The sequence below is a fragment of the Phaenicophaeus curvirostris genome, chromosome 22, assembly GCF_032191515.1.
Source record: "Phaenicophaeus curvirostris isolate KB17595 chromosome 22, BPBGC_Pcur_1.0, whole genome shotgun sequence".
NCBI lineage: Eukaryota > Metazoa > Chordata > Aves > Cuculiformes > Cuculidae > Phaenicophaeus > Phaenicophaeus curvirostris.
The window spans coordinates 4,148,152-4,156,019 of NC_091413.1; positions in this window are offsets into that span (position 1 = coordinate 4,148,152).

The window sequence follows — 7,868 nt, forward strand, 5'->3', positions numbered from 1 at the left end:
CTGAATGTATCCCAAGATACACTGAGTCACTGAGCATCTGACTGGTCCGGTTACATGCACACCTTATGGTTTTTGTTCATTTGGCACTCAGGGATTTTTTTTTTTCCTCTGTAGCATGGGAGCTGAGACTCTTTCCAAGATTTTGCTTTTATGAGTTATTTTATAGTCTCCAGTTTACATTTTTATTTTGTGACATAAAGTAAGAGGCAGGTGGCACAAGCTTTTAGACGTAGGATTTCTAAACACAGTTTTCCTCCATTTATATATTTTTATGACTCATGTTTTACTTTGTTAAGATGTCCTGCGAATTTGTTTTAAGACCCGGCAGTACATTCTGCATTGTCTTTAAGTACCTGGAGAAGTTTTGTGTACTGCTGTGCAGGAGAGGATGCACTTTGTATGATTCTACTGTATTTGACTGGTGTTACTGCAGCTATTGAACGGTTCACTGCAGAACTCGGCTGGGTCATAGTATCAAAGAATCATTTGAGTTCTGGAAGGGACCTTAGAGTCCATCTAGTTCCAACCCCTTCCATGGGCAGGGACACCTCCCACTGGATCAGGGGCTCCAAGCCCCATCCAGCCTGGCCTTGAACATCTCCAGGGATGGGGCAGCCACAACCTCCCTTGGCGGACCTGTTCCAGTGTCTCACCACTCTCATAGTGAAGAAATTCTTCCTAATGTCTAGTCTAAATCTGCCCCTCTCCAGCTTATGCCCATTCCTCCTTGTCCTATCACCACAGGCTTTTATGAATAGTCTCTCTCCAGCCTTCTTGCAGGCTCCTTTCACGTACTGGAAAGTTGCTATAAGATCTCCTTGGAGCCTTCTCTTCTCCAGGCTGAAGAAGCCCAACTCATAGGGAAGGTGCTCCAGCCCTCAGATCATCTCTGTAGCCTCCTCTGGACCCCGTTCCAACAGCTCCATCTCCTCCTTGCGCTGAGGATTCCAGTTTATCCCCATTGCCCCCAGCCCCATCACCACAAGCCTTTCCAAACAGCCCCTCCCCAGCTTTCCTGGAGCCCCTTCAGCTCCTGGAAGCTGCTCTGAGGTCTCCTCGGAGCCTTCTCTTCTCCAGGCTGAACACCCCCCCCTCTCCCTCAGCTCTCTGCCCTCTCCTCCCGCATCCCCCACCTGCTCCCCGGTGTTTGGGTTTCGCCACCCGGCAGCGCCGCCCTGACCCCCCTGCGACCCCGGGCAGCCCCGGGCTGGGATGTGCGGGGCTTTAGGAGGCGAGGCTTTATCAGGCGAGGCTTTATCATCAAGGAGAGGCTTTGGAGGGGCAGCAGCGCAGCCATGGGGGACGCGGAGCGCGGCGAGGCTGGGGCCGCGGGGCAGGAGGAGCGGCTGGAGAAGCCTCCTTATTCCTACGTGGCTCTGATCGCCATGGCCATTCAATCCAGCCCCGAGCAACGCCTTCCCCTGCGGGACATCTACGCCTACATCGCGGGGCGCTTCCCCTACTACCGCGGCTGCCCCAAGGGCTGGCAGAACAGCGTCCGCCACAACCTCAGCCTCAACGCTTGTTTCCGCCGCCTGCCCCGCCGCTCCGACCCCTCCGACCCGGTCCCCCGCCGCGGAGGGGACTGGGCGATGGATCCTGCCTTCCTAGACATGTTCCCGGGCGGGGATTATAGCCGGCGACGTCGTTCTCGCCGCCTTTCTCCATCCTCTCCATCCCCCCCTCCTCCTCCTCCCGCAGCGCCCCGGTCCCTCCCCGCCGCCCCGCACGCTCCGCTCGCCCTCCCGCTGCCCCGAGGATGCTGCTGCTGCTCCGAGATGACCCCGGGCTGGGCACCCGCAGCCTTCCTGGGGACACCAGCCTGGGCTTTCCCCCCTCCCGAGCTGGAGCTGGCGGCTATGGGGGGCTTCGGGGCGAAGATGCCCCCCATCGCCTTCAAATAAGGGGTGCGGGGTTGCTGGGCAGGGCTGGAGGGGGGTCTGCTGAAAAATAATGGGATTGTAGGAGGAAAAAGTGGGTTTTATAGCCTGACAAAAACATATATGCTTTTAAGTTAAGATTGCTCCTACCCCTAATGTTCCCCCTGAAAATGAGAAGCATATAAAGCGAATTTCATAGGCTGACCAAAGCAGCACAGGTGGTTTTCTGAGAGGCTGCGTGCCTGCAGCTCATAAAACAGCAGCGCTGGCTTTTCAGGGCTTCAGGTGGAGGAATTTGTTGCTTATAAGAAATTCAGCAGTGTTGGCTTTCAGGGGTTCAGAGGGAGGAATTTGTGGTTTATAAGATCCTCATCAGCGCTGGCTTTCAGGGATTCAGAGGGATGAGTTTATCACTTCTAAGACATTCAGCAATGTTGGCTTTCAGGGCTTGGGAGGGAGAATTTGTTGCTTATAAGATACTCATCAATGTTGGCTTTCAGTAGTTCAAAAGGATGAATTTGTTGCTTATAAGACATTCGACAGCATTGTCTTTCAGAGATTCAGAGAGGAATTTGTCGCTAAATTCTGCTTTGTGTGTTTGGTAGCAGCTACAGCCCTCAGTCCTCAGCTGAGACCCAGCAGAACTAAAACATGGTTTGTATTTACAGCCCTTTACAGCAACTGGCAATTAAGCAAGCGCTTGGGTAGTGTTGGCTTTGAGGGGTTCAGAGGGAGGAATTTGTTGCTTATAAGGCATTCGATAGTGTTGGCTTCGAGGGGTTCAGAGGGAGGAATTTGTTGCTAATTTCTGCTTAGTGTGTGCTTGGTAGCAGTTACAGATCCTGCTGAATGACTTAAAACTGCTCAGCTGCTGGAAATGCCCGAGAGAAGATGGGAAGTTTCTGCTTGTGCAGCTGGTTCAAGTCTTTCTTCCATGGAAATAGCTGCAAGGGACTAAGATGTGCCACCTTGTTTCCAAGACTGTGAACTGTCCTTCTGCACTGCTTTATTTCTTTGGATTTGGGGGTGGGGAGGGATGATTTTGTTTTTTGAACCTTCAAGCAAGGCTCAAAGGGGGCTGCAGAACTCCAGCAAGCTCGTCGGGACCATCCTGTGTCTTCTCGGACCTGAAAGCACATGAAGAGCTGCGTGGATGCTTATGGGAACCTTGGTTTGTGCAGGGAAATTGTTTATTTCAAGTGTCCTTAAACTAGTTTTGGAGCTTTTCTTTCATGGTTTATGAAAAGCAGTAAGTTTTTTTTTTCGTTTTGATGGAAAAAACCAAAGCAACAAAACACAGACCCCAAAGCTCTTCGGCATAATGCTGGGAATCTTGTGGATTTGTGTTAAAAGTGAATTTATTTGGGACTTTTCATGCAGGAAAGTGTTATTTTACATAATTGCTTTTTATATGTGTTTACGTATGTTCATTGTTAAAATGTTTCTTATAAATGATGCTGTAATTACTATGTAAGGGTTTTTTCCCCTTTTCATTTCAGAGGGAGTGGTTTCTATGCTTTTCCCTCAGATCAAGGGTTCAGAGTCAAAATATGGTTCTAGTAAGAACTGTGTTGTAATTCTGAGGGAGAGAAGAGTTCAAATACAGTTAAGTGAAGAGCAGCACTTGTTGTATGTTATATTTTATGACTTGTTTAATAAATAGTAGTTCCTAAGAGTTGTGGCTTCATAAAGTACTTAAACTACTTTGATGCTTTCTTGGTGATCCTTGAAAGAAGGTGGATCTTAAATCTGGTTTTATAGTTGTTATTTTATACTTACAAAGTGGAATGCAAGCACGTAAGAATTGCTGAGGTTTGAACCCAGTGGTAAGTCAGTATGTAATTGAAACAAATTCTTCTAGGGTTTTTGCTTTAAATAATATATGGTCCCACTTTTAGCTCCTGTGTGGACTCATTGTGCCTTCAGGCATAAACTAATTGCTTGTCTATAAACTAATTGTGCGTTCAGAGTATGGTGTAGCCCACCTTGGTGAGATGGATTTGGATCCTGGTAATGTGTTCTTTCTGCTTTGTTGCGTAGATAACTAGTGAAGAAGTGTAAAAAGTGAATTTTATAGGCTGACACAAACAGCCCAGGGGGTTTTCTGAGAGGCTGTGTGCCCGTAGCTCACAAGATATTTGGTAACAATGGCTTTTAGGGGTTCAGAGGGAGGAATTTGTTGCTAATTTCTGTTTAGTGTGTGTTTGGTAGCAGCTACAGCCCTCGACATAACAAAAACATGGTTTGTATTAGCTACCAAGCACCTTGCCCCGCTCATGTCATCCCGCAAGTAGCAAGGAATATAAAATCATAGAATAGTTTGGGTTGGAAGGGACCTTAAAGATCATCTAGTTTCAACCCCTCTGCGATGGGCTCTTCGTGTCGTGCTGCAAAGTGGACTTTCTTGGGGCTTTGTGGCTTTTTGGGGGGTTGTTGTTATTTCCTGTTTTAACTTTCGGGTGCCTCTGGCTGCAGTGTCTGAAGCATCCGTCCTCGCACAAGAGATGATGAGCACAGTCTAAGTTATTATCTATTTCTGGTCCTGCTTTTTAAAACTAAGTAGTGAATTTGGGTTCTTGATACATGATACTTTCAAGATTTTTTAATATCAAGCATTTAAAAGTGTTTCAGGCTGGACTTGGATAGTTGCACTTAAGTTTGGGAACTGGTAATTTATTATTAAAGCTCTGTCTTTGATGATTTAGTAGCTGGAAGTTCTTTGGTGAATCTGAAATCCTTCAAAGGCTGTGTTATCCTTTATCTTTGTGGGGAATTCTCCGAGTAAATAAGTGATCTTCCCAGTTAACTGGTTTTTAAAGCAGTCAGGGGAGGGAGAGGTTCTTGGTATTTGCATTGGAGTATTTTTGTTTTGTTGGAGTTTTTTTGTTTGTTAAGTCTTCAGGATTTTCTGAAGCAATTCTAGGTTTTTAACCTTTCTGGATGTATTTAATTGTAAACGTAGCTTCTGTGTAATAGTTGTCACAGCTACAGCAGACAGGCCCCTGGCATTTCTATCCAGAAGATGTTTACTCTCTAGCAAAGGAAACTGTGGTCAGTACATAAGCCTCAGTTTTATTCAGCATCTGTAGTAGTAACACTAGAAATGATGTTTCAAGCTTTGTATAATTACAAATACATAGTAAAAGCTCTGTTTATGCATTAGGTACCGGAAAAACAGGAAATCCATATGGATGTGGCCAAATCCCGAAAGATGATACCATGTATTAAAAACTGGACTTCCGAATCCTAAGAAGAATTTTCTTTCCTGATCTTTGAAGGCCAAATCTTGTTGAAAAGGCAGATTTCTTGGGATTAAATGGCAAAGTGTCAGTGCTACAGTGAAGAAAAAGTCCAATGCCTGGTGTCCATTTCCCCACTACTTGTGTGGATGTATGTGGCTACATATAAGTCCTGCAACTTTACAGAGAAACAAGTGATGTTAATTAAACGACCCTTTCATCAGAGTAGAGCTACTGTGAGCTTCGTTGTATCTGTGAAGCTCTGGTTGCACAGTAGCTCTGCTGTGGAATCCTAAGGCAAGCAAAACTAATTTTAGACATGCTAATGTTTTTGTGCAATGGATAAAATGTGCTATGTGATGCATTAAATTCTGAATATCTTGTAGGAGGCTGTGAAACCATATGATATATCAGGCAAAGCATAAGAAAGTAGTCTCAAGTTTCCACTTAAATTCTGTTTTAAGATTAATGTTATAAATAAATGGGCACAGGAATTCTGTTCACTACGAAATACTAATAATGTTGTCAAATTATAGAAGGTAATTATAGATGCAGGAATTTTACATTGATTCCGCTCTTGATTTTCCTCTCTCTCAATACAGATCTATCGAGCCTTTGAGGACACATGGGAGCATAAAGCACTTTGTCATCTTTCTCTGGTGGTTTCATGTGTTAGGCTGGTCCTCGATTGCCTTTAGCAGCCTGTTTAAATTGGTGAGAGTGATTTATTTGCCAGCACTGCATTGGTTCCACAGCTTTTCCCTGGGTGGTTGCCACTAGGCGGTGTGTTCGTGCCACTGAACCAGCCCTAGGGATCTGTGTCAGTGATGCTGAAATGGGATTGCAACCAAAGATCTCTGCATCTCCTTCCCTTCTGGGAAATGAAACAATAAATACACATTGGAGCGTTGTCAAAGGGAGATTCTAAAAACCTGCAAATGGAGATGGGAATGTGAGTTCAACTGCCCTTTTCACCTGCAGTGGCTTCTCCTGCCCGTCCTCTCCCAGCAGCATCCCCCGTTATGCTGGGCTTGATTAATTTTTCTTAAGGTGATGGAACCTCTGGGCAGAACCAGTAAGATGTAGGTGGCATTAATTGTATTCCTTGTAAGAATAGTGGGAATGCACATGGCTGAACTATTTATAGTCCGTATATTTGGATTGCAGAGCACACGGTCACTGCCTTGTTCTTTCCTCTCTCCTTTTCCTTATTGCATTTGCTTTGTCCTTTTTCTTTTCTTTTTTTTTTTTTTTCCTTTTTGAACAGGTTTGGATAATGAGCTGCAGTTCCCATAGCAAGAAGGTCTCTTACAGAGATTCTTTGATGTGAATGCCACAGAAGAGTTAATGGTCTCTTCTTGCTGGCTGCTTTCTCCAGAGGCTCCTTCAGTTGTCAGCAGAGATGCTCTGTTCCAAAGAATGATTCTGAATTGCTGCTTGTAGGAACATCTCTCATCGGAGGATTGAGGCCTTGCCTGTGGTTTGCATCCCTCTAGCAGCAGAGGATCTTACTGGTAAACCTTTTTCTCTCAGGTTTGTGACTGCATTTAGAAAACTTGACCTCTGCCTGTTTTTCTTCAAGTTAAATCATAGAATCATAGAATAGTTTGGGTTGGAAGGGACCTTAAAGATCATCTAGTTCCAACCCCTGTGATGGGCAGGGACACCTCCCACTGGATCAGGCTGCCCTGATCCTTGGATCAACATTCGTATAGGTTCTATAAATAAACCACAGCGCATCCTATCTCTTTGCAAGCAATATAGAGGCTGTGAACATGAGTGAGGAAATCCTGCATTCCCCTTTCCCACCAGTAGATATCAGACTGGTTAATCCTTTTCCCTTGTGCTGCCTCACGTCTGTCTTCACTCCTTCCCTTTCTGGTTTTATGAACTAAACCAAAAATGGGTTTATGTGTTATTAGCAGTAGAAAAGAAGGACAATTCTTCTGTCAACAGTGCTGTATTAGTAGCGCAGGTGTAAAAGATTTTTGACTGACAAAATCCAAGATAAGTGCAGTGTAGGAAAAGCTGCGCTGATATATTAACATGTTAAGGCCTATAACAGACTCTGAGCTGTCACTATGGGATGTGCTTGGATATCTTGTGGCACCTTATTGCGAACTGTTACCCTCTGGCTCAGGTTGTGTGTGCTTACCCCACCCTCATTCACTTTAAATCTAATTTTAATTAAATAACCTAAAAGAAAAGCTAGGGAGGGGCTTTTTATCAGGGAGTGCAGGGATAGGACGAGGAGGAATGGTTTGAAGCTGGAACAGGGGAGACCGAGATGAAATCTTGGGAAGAAATGTTCTCTTGTGAGGGTGGGGAGGCCCTGGAACAGGTTTCCCAGAGCAGTGGTGGATGCCCCGTCCCTGGAGGCGTTCAAGGATGGAGCTAGGAGCAACCTGACCAAGTAGGAGGTGTCCCTGCCCATGGCAGGAGGTGGAACTGGCTGGGCTTCAAGATCCCTTCTAACACAAACCATTCCATGATTCTCTGTCACACAGGAGCGGACTAGGACTCGCATTGATCGGAAAGCATAAGAGCTGCTCCAGACACCTCAGGTACCTGTGGGTTTAATCTGACTTTCTGAGCACCAACTGCAGTCCCACCCCTCGCCTTGCCCTCAGGACCAGCACAGTCTAGCGCGACGTGTTTCCCTTTGCGCTGCTGGATTTCCCCGCTCTCAGTGGCTCTCTGGCCGTGCAACTCCGTAACCCGTTTCCCGTCAAGAGCGACTACAGCGTTT